The sequence below is a fragment of the Lepidochelys olivacea genome, assembly GCF_965140295.1.
Source record: "Lepidochelys olivacea isolate rLepOli2 genome assembly, chromosome: 3".
NCBI classification, from domain to species: Eukaryota; Metazoa; Chordata; order Testudines; family Cheloniidae; genus Lepidochelys; species Lepidochelys olivacea.
Genome location: NC_140413.1, coordinates 30,678,840 through 30,695,116, shown reverse-complemented (window position 1 = coordinate 30,695,116; position 16,277 = coordinate 30,678,840). Strand labels below are relative to the sequence as shown.

Sequence of the window (16,277 nt, the reverse complement as noted above, 5' to 3'; positions counted from 1 at the left end):
TACACAATCTGCATGATAATCATAGAATATCAGGGTTGGAAGGGACCCCAGAAGGTCATCTAGTCCAACCCCCTGCTCAAAGCAGGACCAATTCCCAGTTAAATAATCAAGTTGGGCCATTTCCTGCACAAATCCAGGTTCTCTCACCCCCCTCCCAAAAACCACACACACAAACTCACTCTCCTGCTGGTAATAGCTCATCCAAAGTGACCACTCTCCCTACAACTTGCATGATAATCAAGGTGGGTCATTTCCAGCACAAATCCAGGTTTTCTCACCCCCCCCCCAACCCCCATATACACACAAACTCACTCTCCAACTTGGAGAGTGGTCAGTTTGGATGAGCTATTACCAGCAGGAGAGTGAGTTTGTGTGTGTATGGGGGTTGGGGTGTGTGTGTGTGTGTGTGTGTGTGTGAGAAAACCTGGATTTGTGCTGGAAATGGCCCAACCTGATGATCACTTTAGATAAGCTATTACCAGCAGGCCAGTGGGGTGGGAGGAGGTATTGGTTCATATTCTCTGTGTGTATATAAAGTCTGCTGCAGTTTCCACAGTATGCGTCCCATGAAGTGAGCTGTAGCTCAGGAAAGCTTATGCTCAAATAAATTGGTTAGTCTCTAAGGTGCCACAAGTACTCCGGTTCTCTTTGAGTGACTGCATAGGTCACGTGGCTTTGTTTCGGCCCCCCCCCTCCCCGGTAGCCCAGAACGCCTAGGAAAAAAGGGCTGGGGGTAAGGGCGTGTGAAGAGGGCTGGGCGCGTGGCGGCCGGGGGCAGCTGGGCGCGCGCCACCCCGCCGCGCGCGCGCGCCACTTTCCAGGAGTTCTCGCTACTTCCTGCCCTGCCAGGCACAGCAGCCGGCAGGGAGAGACCCACCGGCTCCTGCTGTAGGAGGCGCCGCCCACACCCCGGGCCGCCAGCGCCCCCCGCGGCTCCCTTGCACAGAGGGGCGGGCCCGACGGCGCCCGGCGCCCTCCCCCCGGCCCGCAGTTGGTCCGCTCCCGGAGCCAATAGGCCGTCGCGCCTTGGCTGGGGGCTCGGGGGCAGAGACCAGCGCGGAGCTTGCGCCGCGGCAGCGCGGGGCGCCGCATGCGGCAGTGTCAGTGACCGCGCGGAGAGCGCCGCTCCGGCCAGCCCAGCCCAGCCCAGCCCAGCCTCCCTCCGCTGCCAAGTTCGGTCTCCCCGCGGGTCCCAGGGCGGCTGCCGCTGCCTGCCTCCCTCCCGCCCCGCCCGTCCCGCTGCCCGGAGCCGGCGGCTCGTTTCCTCTTTCGCTCCTCGCTCGCCCCGCTGCCCGTCGCCTTTCTCTCTTCGCAGCCCGAAGCGGAGCCGCCGCTCCCGGGACCGCGGCCGCCGCCGAGCCGCAGCGAGCGCTTCACTTCGCGCGGGTCCGGCCTGGGAGCGTCCCACCCCGGCAGCCGGAGCGCGGCGAGCCCAGCCCAGCCCCAGGACCCGGTAAGGGCGGTGAGCGGCGCCTGTGCCCCCTCGGCGCGCTGCTGGGGGGACCCCCCTTCGCTTTGATGCGTTGTTTTCTCTTCTCCCCCTGTGAGCCACCCTCTCCCCCCCACGTTACCCTTCCCCCGGCGGGTGGGGGGGTGAGGTAATCGGCTCCTCTCCTAGCCTTGGGAATAGGGGAAATGTAACCAGGCGGCAGGCAGGCAGGGTTCTGCAGCGATTGAGCTCCCCTTTCATACGGCCGGCGATTTTCAAATAAGTTCGGGTTTAAAACCCGCAGCTCGATGCAGTCGGTGCCAGCTGTCAGTGGGGTGCGTGCGTGCATCTTCTGATCGTGTTCCCCCACCGGGGAAGCCGATACAAGGTGGGGTGGGTGGGGACGATGGGTCTTTAGAGATCGTCCCAGACCTTTCTCATTTCCTCCAGGGTTCCAGGCAGCAGAGTTTTTAGTCTCTCCTTCTCGTTTGGTCTGTGACCTTAGCAGTTAGGGAGACCCGCCTTTCCAGTAGCTTCCTAACAACGTTGTGGTATTTTGTTAAGTCTAGTAGATCATGATTCGTGGTGAGTTCAACAAAATGTATCATTCTTTCCTTATTAACTACGACAGTCTTCTCCTCCTCTCCAGCCGTGTTTGTATGGTGCAGATTTACTATTTAATTCCTTGGATTTCACAGTTAACCCACTACTCTGATTGTGGGGGTGTGAAATGAGATGTGCTGCTTTTTTCTCTGCCTGACTACAGGTATGCGCGCGTGTGTGTATGTGTGTATATATATATATATATATATTTGTGTGTATGTGTCTGGGTATGTGGGTGTGCATGTGGATTGTCTAATTTAGCAGAAAAATATGATGATTAAAGTTAAGCAGAGACCCCAGGGTTCACAGTAATGGTGGTTAATCTTTTACCAGTCAGACTTATAAATGCATAAGCATTACACTGTGATTAAACAAACTATTTAAAAACGGAACTTCCTACTCGCCATACTCTAGAGAATGTCCTTCCAGAAAATCTTTGTGTTCTTTACTGGTGTCTTCAAGAGATCGCTCAGAAAAACAAAAGCCAGGCTGGCTGGTGAGAGAGACCCTAGATCTGAACAGTTACCTATTTACACTTTAGTGGGTTCTTTGCTGAAAAGGGTTTTGTCGATTTTAAATTAGCATTAGAGTTGTCATTTGCTTAATGATCTGTAGAAAGAGAGTGAGTATTTGAGGTTATTATGAAATGTTGAGATTTACAAGAAATTATATGTAAAATGGCACACTTACATTTTTACCAATGAATTTCCGTACAAATAACCCTTTCCTGAGTGAAAGTTATGTAATGCAGTGTTGTCTGAAATGGAACCTTTTTGTCTTCAAATACTGTATATGCTCATTGTGCTGTTTAGTCACTACTAGATGTTTGGGTTTTTTTTAAAAAATGGGGACTTTATCACATCCAGGAATGTTTACAAGTAAACTTTGTCATGAGATCATAAGTATAATGTACCTAGCTGCAAAAAGAAACTCTATGACTATATTTCTTATAATAGGGAGAGAAGGGGATGGAGACTGAGAATGTGCACACTCGTTTTCCTCCTCTTAATATTAAGGGTATTTTCCAGTGGCTCTGAGCCATTCCTTGTAATTCTGCCTCAAAACCTCCTATCGCTAAAATGCAGCTCCAGCAAGACCATGGAGAGTTTCAGTAAACTGTTATGATAAAACTGTCTTGCATACTCATGCCAACACTGCTTTGGTGCTTCCTGCTGTCATTGGCACGTAAAGCTGTGGGAACAATTAATCTGCTATGACTTTGAAATGCCCTGCCCACTCTCCTTTGGGAACAGCTTTGACCATCTGATGCTGAGTAGAACCACAAGCACATTGCTGTGACTTCTGAATGTTCTCTTTCTTACAATAGGCTCCTTGGTGCATGTGAACAACTGAATGTTAGATATCCTCTAATTCAGGAGTTCTCAAACTTTGGGTCAGGATCCCGAAGTGGGTCGTAAGCCCTTTCTAATGGGGTTACCAGAGGTGGCGTTAGACTTGCTGGGGCCTGGGGCTGAAGGCAAAGCCCAAACCTCATCACCTTGGGGCGAAAGCCCAAGCCTCACCACCTGAGGCCAAAGTCAAAGCCGGAGGGCTTCAGCCTGGGTAGCCCGGCTCAGGTTGTAGGCCCCCCACCTGGGTATGAAGGCCTTGGACTTTGACTTTGGCTCCTGCGCCCTGGGTTCTTCTCCCCCCCCCCCCCCAAGCTGGTGGGGCTTGGGTGGACTCAAACTTTGGTCCCCCCTCCTCAGGTCATATAGTAAACTTTTTTTTGTTAGAAAGGGGTTGCAGTGCAATGAAGTTTGAGGACTCCTGCTCTAATCTAGTGCAACATGTGGAAACTTCTGATCATCCAAGCAGCTCTTTCCTTGTGGTAGACTGCAGGGTACCATTGTTCTGAATTAATAATACAGATTACTTTGTGGTCCAAATTATGTTAAAGTTGGGGTATGACAGTTTTGTTTTGTTTTTTTTGTTTGTTTTTGCAGGGGGACACATGGGCCACTGGCTAGAAATGGTAACGTTCTAAAAAACTGACAATGCATCCATTGTTTGGATTTGAGTGGGGCAGAAATGCTAGTAATTCAAGCAGATTGTTATCCTGCTTAGCTTTCTGGGTTGTAGATTTTTCTTAATGTTATAGTGATGAGAGGCTGTATTTCTAATGCGTCAATGTATGTGTGCATGCGTGCAGAATGTGCTGATGTTGGGGATGTTGCCTTTCTAAGTATCTGTTGATCATTTCTTAAAACCTGACTTTAGGTCAGATTCAGCAACTAAAACAGTCTGTCTTCCACTGATTGCAAGAGTAGCCAATGTTTTTAAATCTGTATTCAGCCCTCGGTTTCTAGTATTAAACAAAATGTTTTGATTTAGGATCAGTTTCTCTTGACGGTAGTCTATATCAGAAAATATATACTGAAGTTGGGCTGCATAGAGAAGAAACAGAGCTTAACTCATGTTAATTTCTGTTGGCAAGAGGTAATTTTAACTTATCTCCAGTCATGTTGACTGTATTAATGAAGTAACATGCTGCATTGGGTGTCTATGCAATAGGTTCTGTCACTGTAGGATTTCAGTTTGCAGAGCTGTTAGTTTTAACCTTAATGAGCGTAAAATGTTTTAAATATCTGAAATTCCAATTGCTACAATAACGTGCTGCCATTCTGAAGTTGAACAAATGTATAAGCGTATTTTATCTTCACTTTGCCAGTCTATTGCTGAACAAAAGCTTTCACAAGCTTGTGGTTGTGTGATAGCACTATAAACCAACACATTGTCTCCCAGCCAATATGTCTTCTGCCTGTTGTCGTCTTCTGCTTCACAGTATAATAGCAAAGTATCTGTATATTCGTAAACAAAATATTGAAGTCAAGTATCTGCCTGCCTCCTGAATTTACAGCTGAAAGAATAAATGCTGAAATGATTCTTCTGGAAATCTTGTGTGTCTCTGGGAGTTCAGTATTCCATTACTTTTTAACCAGGAGATTTTGTTGGTTCAAATATACAATAAAAGTGCATTCCTTTGTGCTTGAGTACTTCAGTGATGCTATAAGGTACAAGTTTGAGGCTGAATTGATTTTAACAATCTGAAATGTGCTGTAATTCCCTTGGAGTGCACTGGCTGAGGTATGCCATTGCTATTAAAGTGTTATTTATAACTCATAAGGTGACTAGTAAGACCTATGTGTTTGTTTTTTTTTTTTTTAAAGCATCTGAATTACAAACATGGAAGAAACCACAAATGCTACTCTCTCTCTCCCCCCATCCCCCCCAATATACACAGCTCTTCCTTGTCCTTTTTGTGTCTGATCCGTTCATGATCAAGCAGGAACCAAGTAGTTCAATTAATTCTTACTACTAGTTCACATTAGACAAAGTGTGCTTCGCTCTGAATCAGACACATTTTTGGATGATCAAACTTCCTGAGAGAGGCAGTCTACTTGAAAACTAGTCAACACAGAAACATGAAGTAAGGGCTTGGGTACACTTGTGAGTTACAGCGCAATAAAGGAGCCCCGGGCACACCAGCTCACTACCTGCCCACACTGGCAAGTCATGTAGAAGCGGTCTGACTCTATGGCTACAGCGCTGCTGGTACTCCACCTCAGTGAGTGGAATAACGTTTGCTGCGCTCCTCCTGGAGCGCCAGGGTGAACGAGGTGTTGCTTTACTGCACTCTGATCAGCCTCCAGAAATGTCCCATAATCCGCTTAAGTCAAGTGGCCACTCTTGTCATTGCTGTGAAATTGGCTGCAGGAATGCGGAAATGCCCTTTCAAAGCTCCATGTTGGGGAAGCGGGCTGTTGATCAGCTCCTAGAAAAAGCAAACATTTACTGTTTGCTTTGAGTGAGTGAGAGAGAGGTAGGGGGAGAGGGGTCTGAACTTACAAGACAGCATGCTGACACAGTCTTAGCACTCCAAAAACCCACTCTTCCCCCCCATACACACAACACTCTCCCTGTCACACTCCACCCCACCCCAATTTGAAAAGAACGTTGCAGTCACTTGCATGCTGGGATAGGTGCCCATAATGCAGCGCTCCCAGTGCTGCTGCAAATGTGGTCACGCCAGTGCGCTGTCAGCTGTCAATGTGGACAGACTGCAGTGCTTTCCCTACTGCGCTCTGCGAAGGCTGGTTTCACTCACAGCGCTCTACATCTGCAAGTGTAGCCATGCCCTTAATGTAGCCTGAGCTACTACACTTGCCTTTAAGGCCCTCTGCAGGTTTTACAAAAGCATTTTTTAAAAAGGGGGTTTTCTTGCCCCTGTTGCAGCATATTCGTACAGACAGCAGAGCAAATTGACTGACTGCCCTGGTGTAGTCACGTAACTGAATGGGCATGCAGTAAACAAACCAGGAAAAAATAGTTTTCTCTAATATTTCAGTGATAGTAATATGGACATCTTCAGAAAGAAGACTTTAAAATTGATGGTGTCCCTTTTAAGTATCCCGTAATGTTGTTAGAAAACATTTAGATGGTGCATTTATATGGAGACTTTGAGGGAGGTTGAATATTAGAAGTATGAAGTGAGCTTGACAGTGTGAGATGACCTGACAAATTTGCCATTTTTAAGGGCTAAAGGTCATGAAGTTGGTTGAGAAGTCAGACTGATTTTTGTTGTTTTGGACCATGTTTCTGTTGTAACAAATTAACTAGTGTACTGATCATCTTGTAAAGGTGTTTGTTTTACTTTCCCAGGCACAAGCATGTGGGTGTATGCAATCTACTACCCGAAAAGAAAGCAAGGAACACTTTATTGTGAATGTCTTTGTGTGTTTAGTTCTAGTGATTAAGTTGTAGGCTGTTGTAATTTATTGAAAACACAAACATTACTCTTGACAGAGATTGATGGTGTAGGTCAGGCTTGAGTTAAGGAAATGTATCTTGTTGTTGGCTGGAAGTTGACAAGTGTCTTGTGCTAAGTCATTATAGAACTGGCAGTGGTGTGGGTGGCAGGGAGAAAAAAGAATGCCTTCTGGGGGCACAAAGCCAAGTCTGTGTGGGTGTATTATGAGCCTTCCTTTCCGTGTTTTTAATTCGCCTCAACACTGAGCAGACGAGCACATCGGTACAGAATGGACGCCTTTGTTGCTCTGTAGTTTCAAGATTTTTTTCAGTTCTATAAAGTGTATTGTGAATGGAATTCCTCTACTCTTGGCTCTGTGCCCATTGTGTATGGGGAGGAAAGCTTGTAGTTGTACTGCCGATTGTCTGATCCTGGCTCGGAGGGCGTCACTTGCTTTCTCCTGTTTTGATTGGGTGTTCAGCAGTAAATAATCTTTCCCAAAACTTACTGCATTGCATTTCTTAGAACAAAAGTCATCTGATGGTGTGGCAAAATGATCTGTTTTTAAAAGGTTAGAGCATGACTTATGAAACTTGAGTGTTTGGTAGGTTTTTATGTGTGGGTTTATAACCACTAGCACTTACTTAATTATTAAACTATTGTAGAATTTAGAAAAGGGTCCAATTGTGATTTATTAATATTTTAATTAAGGGAAATAGCAATATCTGTAATGTGTATTAGATTATATTGCAAAAACTTGTCTTTTCACTGAGAGAGGATTCCTTAGCAGCAGTGAACTTTGGTGTGAATTCTAGAAGGTGGAGAGGAAGGGGGAGGAGAAATGAGATAAGCATGGAAATAGGTTTAATAGATAGTAGAATGCAATTGGTGATTAGACACCAATTGGTTGGTGGTTTTTTTTTCTCTTTTGGGTTGGGATTTATTGCACTTATTGTATGTCCCTAAGGGCTTTCTTAGAAACTAATGATCTTTGTGCAATAGATGGCACAGAAAGTACTCGGATTGAACCCAGTTTTTCTCTCTCCTTCCTCTTCCCCCCCCCCCCCCAGGATAACCATAACAACGTAACATAAAATGAGTGTTTCAAATGCAGATATTTTCTAAATTGCTGCCTTGTGATTAATCTCTGTAATACAGTCAGAACCTTTTAAGTGAACATTTTAACACATGCCAGTGCTAAGGATGCTGATGTTTCCTACCCATCCTTGTGGGATGCTTTTATTGGTGCCACTGGCAGTAAAGCACAGTAAGTATGAGTAAATGATTCAGCTTTTCATTGATGGGACCTTAAAATCTCTCTGCAGACACCAAGAGATCTGATATCCACACTGCAGGGATTATAGTGGCATATCTATTCTTCCATTGATCTGTTTGCGTCTAGACCCAGGATTAGCTGGGCATAGCTATGGCACTTACACCCCTGAGCAGTGTAACTATATTGACCTAACTTTTAAGTGTAGACCAGGCCTAATTCTCCTTTGACTTACATAGATGTAAATTGCGAGTAACTCCACTGAAGTCAATTAAGGGGTTGTCTACACTACAGCTGGGATCGACACTGCAGCAATCGATCCACAGGGAGTCAGTTTAATGGGCCTAGTGAAGACCCGCTAAATCGACCGCTGATGACTCCGATAATCCACCAGATTGAGAAGAGGAAGGGGAGTCGACGGGAGAGCATCTCCCGTTGACACAGCGTAGTGTGGACCCTGCAGTAAGTAGATCTAAGCTACATCCATTTGAGTTATGCTATTCTCATAACTCAAATTATGTAGCTTAAATCAACTTTCCCCTTTAGTGTAGACAAGGCTACAGACTAGGGACTGAATGGCTAGGCAGCAGTTCTGCAGAAAAGGACCTAGGGGTTACAGCGGACGAGAAGCTGGATATGAGGCAACAAGGGCACGCTGTTGACAAGAAGGCCAATGGCATTTTGGGCTGTATAAGTAGGGCCATTGCCAGCAGATCGAGGGACGTGATTGTTCCTCTCTATTCGACATTGGTGAGGCCTCATCTGGCGTACTGTGTCCAGTTTTGGGCCCCACATTACAAGAAGGATGTGGAAAAATTGGAGAGAGTCCAGCGAAGGGCAACAAAAATGATTAGGGGGCTGGAGCACATGACTTATGAGGAGAGGCTGAGGGAACTGGGATTGTTTAGTCTGCAGAAGAGAAGAATGAGGGGGGATTTGATAACTGCATTCAACTACCTGAAAGGGGGTTCCAAAAAGGATGACTCTAGACTGTTCTCAGTGGTAGCAGATGGCAGAGCAAGGAGTAATGGTCTCAAGTTGCAGTGGGGGAAGTTTCGATTGGATATTAGGAAAAACTTTTTCACTAGGAGGGTGGTGAAATACTGGAATGGGTTACCTAGGGAGGTGGTAGAAACTCCTTCCTTAGAAGTTTTTAAGGTCAGGTTTGACAAAGTCCTGGCTGGGGTGCTTTAGTTGGAGATTGTCCTGCTTTGAGCAGGTGGTTGGACTAGATGGCCTCCTGAGGTCCCTTCCAACCCTGATATTCTATGATTCTAAGGCCTGAGGTACACTTATGCAGTTGAGAGGAGTATTATGCCTAAGGTGTGTTTTTTGTTTTTTTTTTAAATTTAAAGTGTCTGGATTGCCTTTAGGAAATTGATTTCCACTGAAGTGCTTGGTAGGTGGATTTTTGTTGTTTTTGCAGGAGATTAGGGATGTGTTTTGTTTTTTTTCTCCCTAGGATGAAAAACTAAATAGACTATAGGAGTTTCACCTCTTTTCCCCCACCTCCCTTCGAAACACAAGCATGAAGAATCCTGTTAACCACAGCGTCAAACAGCTTCTCGATAAGGCAAGTCCTAGGCTGGTTGGTGTTTTTCAAATCTGTGTAAAACTTTGCTGACTTAGGGTACATCTTCACTACCCACCGGCTCGGCTGGTAGTGATCGATCTATTGGGGATCGACGCCTGTACTCCACCTCGGCAGGAGCCGCCACCAGTTGTCACGCTGCCATGAGGACGGCCAGGTAACTCGAACTAAGATACTTCGACTTCAGCTATGTGAACCCCCCCTCCCCCCCCCCCAGTGTAGCCCAGGCCTTAGGGTCTAATCCTGTTTCATTCGGAGTTGATGGGCCCGAAAGAGAATAGGAGCAAGTCTTTAGAGCTACCTGTTGACTTTACTATGACGCAAGAAGATTTCTAATTCACAGATCTTTGTTTTCTGCACTCAGATCTGATCTTTGAAACATGCATTGTGAGTGAGAGAAAATAGTGCTTCTTCTGGAGAATGTTGGTTTATGTTACAGTGTTGTAAATTTCAGCCTTTTTTTAGAGATTAGTCTTAATTACTAAGGGACGTTTTTCCTCTCAGACTATACACTAAATGAGAGCAAACTGTTCTTAGCATATTAAAGAAAAGTATGTAATTTAGACTCCTTTCCATTAGGATATAATCTTTACTTTACTTTCCCAATGCTGCATATTCTCCTTAAATGAGGCCCTGATTCTGCAGTCTGATCTGTACGGGCAGAAGAACCCCTGTGCTCCTGCGGAGCCCAGTTGACGTCAGTGGGACTATTCATTAGGAGTAAGGGTCTGCCTTCATAGATCAGATTGCAGAATCAACTCATTGCTATTCACAGAGTGAACTTCATTGCAAAGCTCTGCCTTTGTCACTGAAAACTGATTCCCAAGTTTCTCTTTCTCCCTGAGCAGCCGCGAGAGGGGGTTTGCATGGAAGCAGATTGACTGGGACTCAGGCCTGGCAAGGTAGAAATGATGCTTGTTGGTCAAGGGAATGCTCTAAAAGAGCAGGCTGAAGGAGCACCTACACCAGTCATGGAGGATATACATCCACCTTTTGTCAAAGTGGTTTGTCTCCTGGGAGTTTTATTGCATCCATGCTCTTCCTGCCCTCCAGCAGCAGTGGCTGCAACTGTTCCTCACTGGTCGACTTTGACTTTCATCTGTGCCTGTGTTCCCTCCAGGCTGGGCGAGTATGGCATGTATTGCTTAGGTTTATCCTTTTAACATCCAGGTGGGTCCTGTGTTGGTCCGAAGGCACTTTCTCACTTTGAGTGAGACCGGCTGCTGTGAGCTCATCACACAAGTGCCCACTACTCAGTCAGACCTTTGCACTGATGCACAGCTGGGGACAGTTCATGGTGCTAGTGATTATCTTTAGAAGTCTGAATGATCTAGGTGCTGATCCTCAGAGAGACCATCTCTCATCCTGACTGGTTATAGATCACTGAGATCACTTTCATTCATAGGATTGAACACTCTGGCTAGCAGCATAACACCTTCAGTTGAGGATTTCTTAGCATGGGAATTTGCTCACCCATAGTAGCATGCCAGAGCCTGAGTCTGGGGAGCTTCTAAGCCTGTTATGGGGTCCATTTATTTTGTTCTGTGTTTGGGTGATTTAGCTGAGATTTAGCGTTGTTTCCATTTTTGTTTTTTGCTTGTATTTAGTTGCTTGGTGCCTGGTCTGTTGTTGGGTCTTCTAAGATTAGCTAGTTGCAGTTCTAGCTTCCTGCCTTGTGATGGGGAGAGGCTATTAATAACGGAAGTCCTTACCTGCCATACATATAAGGGCTATAAAAGGAATAGCATTTCCTGAGCAAACTTAAAATTCTTCTTCCTTCCTAGATATTACTGTGCATGTATGAAAGCCCCAGATTATTTAATATCAATATTGCGGTAGCTACTAGGAGCCAGCCAGGTGAGTGCCCCAAAAATGTGAGCCAGGGTGGTTTTTAAAATATTACAAGGCATATAGCTGTGCATTTCACTCATGGGTTTCTCTATTCCGTTTGTCCACTTAAACCCTGATCTTGCAAACACTTGATAATCCAATTGAAATAGTGGGAATACTCTTGTTCTTAAAATTAAGCATGTGCTTAAGTGTTGGCAGGATAGGGCATCATAGCTTATAAGGTCCATGCTTTCTTGTATGCTAGTACTATACCCTGCAAAATGCCCCCAACCCTATATTGATTGGGGCCTCTGGGTGTTATAATATACATATTAAATGATAAATAGTTGACAGCAAGCACCGGTGCGTCCAGGTTAAAGACGACAAGAGGCTGTGTTGACCATGGTACAAGAAAAACAATGCTTTCAGCAACATATAGGATGTCATGATACAGAATTTCTAGGATTAAGGCAGCCTCCTTCTATCCCCTTCCACTCTTTGTCCCCATGACTGCTGCATCTAAGAGTAAGCCTACACCAAGCAGCAGGTGTAAATTCCAGCTCTGTGCTTTCTCTGATCGAGCTAGCGTGCTAAAAGTAGAAGCATAGCTGTGACAGCATGAGTGGTAGGAGGGGCTAGCTGCTCAAAGTATGTACCTGGGGTCTCAGCTGGGATCTAACTCAAGACAACTAGCCCTGCCCACTGCCGGTGCTGCCATGGCTGTGCTTCTGTTTTTAGCTCTCATTGGACTAGCACAGATGCGTCTCCTCGAGCTGGAATTTACACCTGGCTCTGGTGTAGACGTACCCTTAAGGTTCAAGACAGCAGGCTCTGTGTTTGAGCTTCAGGGGAGGTGGTGTTGCAGTATGAGAGTAGGGTTGCCACCTTTCTAATTGCTGGTAACCGGATCCCCCAAGGTTCCACCCCGTCGCTTGCTTGATCATCTCAAGGAACCTGCTTGAAGGTAGGAGGCATCCCCTGCTGAGCAGGGACTGATGTGGGTTCGTGACCCGGTGCCTGGCCCAGCCCTGTGGTAACTGGACTTTTGGTTTTGGTGCCATTTAGGGTAGCCAGGTCCCCTTTTTGACTGGACTTTCTAGTTGAAAACTGGGCATCTGGCACCCCTAAATGGCTCCCGGACATAAAAGCCAAAAACCAGACCCTCCAAGTAAAGCCTGGACAGATGGCAACCTTTATATGAGAGGCAACAGGTTAAGGGTCCTAAATAGAAGGGTGGGAATTCTGTAGAGGGGTCAGATTAGTCTACTTCACACACTTGGCGCTCTACTAGATAAGAGTGATGAAGGCATCCTTGCTCCTTCCCCAGCTGGTCCAGTGGTGTTTCCTCTCCCTTAGTTCCTTGCCTTGCCCACAGACCATAAGTCAGAGAAGGAAGCTTGCACAGGGAGGAGTGGGGTGATGGGAAGGGACAGCTGTTGCAACTGCCAGAAGAGGAGCAAGTACAGCCGATGCCACTTCTGCTCGTCAGAGGGCTGGTGGCTGAGCAGCAGCCTAATCCCAACATCCTCTTTCTTCCCTCAGACTCATATTCTTTCCTCATCCCAGGCTGTTGGACCCTCTTGCCCCCAACATCTGTTCAGACTGTCTTGACTCCCCAAATCAGTCACCGATGCCCTTTATCAACCTCTTATGCTGTGATCTCAGAGACAGAGATTGAGAGGGAAGTTGCTTTAATCTTAAATGTGCATGTAAACAGGACCCCGTGTGCGTGCTCTGCAGGATCATGGAACAGCATTCTGTGGCATGAGCTCCTAAATTCCACAATGTTTGTTCTTCACAAAATATCCCACATTCCCATTCCTCCCAAGCCTCCGCACAAACAAAGGAGTGGCTTCCCACCGAAAATGCTCAATGATGTAAAATTCATGTCTCTTTATTTTTAACTTTTTTTTTTTAAACCTATGCATGCAATATATAACCATTTTTTGCTGTTCCCTAGGTAGCTTGGTTTGTAGGCTTTGTTATCTAGTCACCCAAGTCAAACCTCTTTCTCCACCTCACCCCCATTTATGCTGAGGAACTGGGAGCTTGTAGCTAGCTTCAGTGTCTCATCTCCCTAGCTCCCCAGGCCAGTAGTGCTGTTCTCCAGGCAGCTCAGCTTGCCAGTTTGCACATCTGGCTCCTCCCTGTTCCCTGGCTGCAAACTGGACTCCAGCTGTGGTTCCCCAAATCCCTGCTGCCTGATTCCATGGAACAATGCAAAGAGTGTGCATGGTACTCCAATGAATTACTTCTTGTGGGGTGTGCAGGAAGCAAGAGGCAGCTGCAGGCAGGTCCCAAGAGGGGAGAGCTGTTGTGAAATAGCAAAATTCCACAGTTAAGAAGCTGAGATTCATGGCATCTTGGGGGGGAAAACTTTATTTTCCATGGTTATGAAATTGCAGAGTCAATTGCAAACTTTTCTTTAAAATTCCAGTTTAAGAGCAGGCAGACACAAGTACATCAAGTACTTGTCCATTTTCAAGATCTTCTCTGCAACCATAAACGTTAGAATCCTAATTCTTTATTATTATTTTAAGATGCGATTCTGTGTCAAGTGACTAATTATGTGGCAAATTCCATGGCTGGGAAATCCACTGGGCTGTTTTTATGGCCCCTCCATATATAGGGCAGCATGGGCATGAGGGCAAAGTTAAGGTTTTTTGATGTACTTAACTCTGCAATCCCATATATTACACTTTTTTTGTAATATGTCAAAAGTTCAAGCTCTTCAAACTATTGTGTGTTCTATTATGTTTGTTTATTGATGCATATTTACAACCTTAACTCCAGTCTAACAAAGGACTTGTTTTTTCCTGTGGATGTATTTGATGAATTGTACTGCAGTTAATGCAACCCCTGCCCTCTCAGAAAAAGCCTTTATAGTGCGTCCAAACACATAGTGTATAGCTTTAATTGCTAGCATCCTGTGCAGCAGGGAAGCGCAACAGAAAGAGGCTGAAAAGAGGAAGAGAAGGATAAACTTCCTGAACAATGAACGTGTAATGATATAATTGTGTTAATCTTATTGGAAAGAGTTTAGCATTAAAAGAGGAAATGCAGTAAATATAACTGGCACTGTTCCATCCCATACCGCCTCTCTCTCTTTTTACTCTAACCCAATAGTTTGTGCCCAGTCAGGCCAAACAATATGTGGCATTTGTCAATCGCCTCTTCAGTTCAGGAAGGAAAAAAATTAATTTCATATGACTATTATCTCATGATGACACTTGAAGGCCTGCAAAATTAGATTTAATATGCTTGGTCATAGTGGAGAATTAGACTTTCCATGCTTCTTTCTTTCTCTTGTAAACAGGGTCTTGTGGGTCTCATACAGTATGTGATCTTATTGCTTAAATGTTGGGATTAATCACATAACCTAAAATTACCATTTTTTGGCAGTAGATAAGTAAAGTTAGCTCAGCAAATTTTTAACAGGGTAATTAACAATCGGAACAACTTACTGAGGGTTGTGTGGTTTCTCCATCACAGGCAATTATTTTAAAATCACAATTGCAAGTTTATCTAAAAGATGTGCTCTAGTTCAATCAGGAATAAATTAAGGAAAGTCCTGTGGTGTGTGTTATACAGGTCAGACTCACTAGATGGTCACAATGGTCCCTCCTGGCCTTATCTACGAATATTGGCTTAGCACTTCTTTACTGATGTTGTACTGAGGAAGTCGTCTTACCCATAGTTTAAATTACTTAAATTTGTACTGCAGCTTAACGTGATCTGTTGTTGTTTTCTATAGAACCCAAGATCATGCTGGATGTTTACAAGGTCCTTGCTTGTGTAAAATGGGCTGGAAGTTTCATATATACAATAGGAACTAAATTGGTCACCGAAGATGCCTAGACAGCAAGCTTCTGCAAAATGGGACATTGTAGTGCATTTGTCCTCAGTGAGAAATTATTGACCAATTTATAAAAAGCATCCATTTAGGAAGAAGTAGTCAAGTACCTAATATAACATAAAAGTGCAATTCAGCCTTGCTGTAAGAGGGCCAAAACTCCATTAAAGTCAATAGTTGCATCTGCATGCACCAAAATGAATCTGGCCCAGATTAGGCCCTTCTGTAGAAGTCTTGCATATTTTTATTTTCTTGTGAATTTGGCAAGGATAATTGATTTTTGTTTTGTTTGTATTGTGGTAGTGCATTAAGGTAGTGTCAGTCAAGGCTCCATTGCACTAGACAGACTTCTGACAGTTTTTATAGTGTGTCTGTTAAGCCCTTGAGGAAAAAATGTCCAATAAATAAACAGACTTTTGATAATGCTGTGAATCTGGCTGTTTGGAGATGAACAGTAACTATTCATCTTGAGTGTTGTCATCCACGATTTAGATTCAGGCTTGTCAGATGTACATAAACTATAAAAAATATTTCTGTATCCTAAACAAAACAGACATAAAACACACACGGGTACAATGTACCATGTCAATGTATCTTGGAATAGTTCTTTAAAATTCCAGTTTAAGAGCAGGTGGTATATTAGATGACCTAATAGATACTGTCTGACTAGTACGATCCTGTATCTGTCTGTGGAATGGATGAAGGAAGAGGCTTCTGCCCATGCAGTAATATATAAAAGTGCAACAACACATTAAATCATTAGGCATTGTCAATTTAAAAAAAAAAAAAGGCAGAGGAGTAAGATCCCAACTTCCTTACGTAGAGAAGGATCTAAAAGGGGAAGCTGTGTTTTGAGAGCTTGTGTAAGCGCCCAGTGAATAGCATATAGTAGCATATTTTCAGGATCTTCTAGTTTGTAGTTTGCTGCCCCTGGCTTGTTTCACGTTT

General features: G+C 44.8%; 1 protein-coding gene across 3 annotated transcripts in view; it reads left to right on the top strand.

The window, feature by feature from the left end:
- Window positions 1-993: 993 nt before the first annotated feature.
- Window positions 994-16,277, top strand: part of HPCAL1 (hippocalcin like 1) — a 105,660-nt gene continuing 90,376 nt past the window's right edge. Inside the window, exon 1 of one of the 3 annotated variants that reach the window (XM_084623153.1) lies at window positions 994-1,453. The gene's annotated coding sequence lies outside the window, so the exon portion shown is untranslated. Of the gene's footprint in view, window positions 1,454-1,900; window positions 2,015-16,277 lie in introns of those variants that run through there. The other 2 variants (XM_084623152.1, XM_084623154.1) reach the window with 2 other exon arrangements.